Here is a 1,798-nt window from a genome sequence, read left to right as displayed (position 1 = left end):
ACACACAAACTAACGGGCACCAAGCCAGTAGATCACAAACATGTAAGCTATACATACACACACACACACACACACACACACACACACACACACACACACACACACACACACACACACACACACACACACACACACACACACGCGCGCGCGCGCAGATGCATAAGCTACATAATCTCATAAGGAGTGCTGCTGGGCCTAGTCTGTTTCTCCATCGCAGAACCAAGCAGTCCATTTGAGTTAAAGTGTGGGGCATCCAGCTGCTTTGGATGCAGGTCCAAAGACTGGTTTGGTTTGGTTTCGTCATCTATCTGTCGGAGGCATTTACATTCTACATCTCAGTTATTTAGCAGACCAGTTTATCCACGGGGAGCCCATGGTCACTGAGCGGGCACAATCAAAGACTTGGTAACTTCATAAAAAGCACGGAGGCAGAGTCAAAACCATTACGGTAAGCGGGGCAAACATTCACTGGTAATCAGTGTCAGAGTGACTTTGTATAGTGGGTTGTGGGGGCGCGTGTTTCGGGCTCTGATGGTGAGGTGGTGATGAGCTTGGGGCGTTCAGAGGTGAACAGAAGACTGGGCAGATGTCGAGGTGTGGGCAGGAGTAGGAGCTGGAACAACACTGCTACTGCCCCCGTGGCTGCCATTTAAACAGAGAAAGTAGGTCATAGGTTGTGTGTGTATGTGTGTGTGAATTCATAAGCTGTCATAACTGTTTAGACTATTTCAGTCCTCTGGGGTAAATCAAAGATTCTCAGCATCTGCTGTACTGTCTCTGTAGTCAGTGCAAGCTGTAAAAATATCTTCCTTAATAACTCATTTAGTCTGAAAGTGAGTCTTCTTTCAAAATAACTTCCATTGTCTCAAGTGAAGTTGCCGCTTTGAATGGTGTCTGGAAATTATGTGACAAGAAAGAAACATTTAAAACATTTGATTTGCACGGGAAAGAAGAGAACGTCTCTCATACCACTGGCAAGACACATTTTGTATTAAAAATAGGATTATAAGACAGACACACTAAGATGAACACACATATATCTATATGCATGCATTTAGAAAATAAATATAAACTCACAGCAGTCTGAGAGAGTGTAGTCCACTGAAGGCCATTTTGGGGATACAACGCAGGGAGTTGTAGCTCAGGATTCTGCAATGTAAAAATAATTACACAGGTATGTATATATAAACATATTTTCTTTAATCTGCACTACAGTGAAATACTAGCTCTTGGCTGAGGCTGGCCAAGACTTACAGAGTGGTGAGTTGACTCATGTTAGAGAAAGATGAGTTGGTCAGAGAGTTGATCTTGTTGTTGCTCAGGTCTCTGAAAGGACAATTAAAAAGGCATAAGTTCACCATATTAATCTGCAGAATGAGATGGAGGAGGCAGACAGATGGAAACTTACACCAGCTGTAGGTATTTGAAGGCAGATAGTTCCTTTGGCACAACACTGAACTGGTTTCCATCCAAATACCTGAACAAAGAGACACAAACAGTTCAGTTCAGAGTCATAAGACCATTCATTCCGACCAAGATGCGTTATGTATCTGCCAACAGCTGTGACAGCCCCTAGTCCTGCGCCAACGTTGGTGTCGTGTCAGCCACTCACTAGATCCCAGCATATACACAGGAAATTGGTCTTGAGGCTTAAGGGCAGTCACACAGTCTTCAAAATAAAATATTTTCTCAATAATATGTAACACTCTGCAATCAACAATTTTGATGTTGAGATAGAAAGTTAATTATTGACCTTGAAAAGCTTGCTGCTGAGGAAGATTATGTGATGTGATCGAGA

The 1,798-nt window shown here is 43.0% G+C and overlaps 1 protein-coding gene across 1 annotated transcript in view; it reads right to left on the bottom strand.

Annotated features, from left to right (window-relative positions):
• slit1a (slit homolog 1a (Drosophila)) overlaps positions 1 to 1,798 on the bottom strand; it is a 93,956-nt gene that overhangs the window by 16,301 nt on the left and 75,857 nt on the right. The window lies entirely within an intron of this gene.

Source organism: Micropterus dolomieu, linkage group LG15, assembly GCF_021292245.1.
Source record: "Micropterus dolomieu isolate WLL.071019.BEF.003 ecotype Adirondacks linkage group LG15, ASM2129224v1, whole genome shotgun sequence".
NCBI classification, from domain to species: domain Eukaryota; kingdom Metazoa; phylum Chordata; class Actinopteri; order Centrarchiformes; family Centrarchidae; genus Micropterus; species Micropterus dolomieu.
This window is presented reverse-complemented; position numbering and strand designations above follow the sequence as displayed.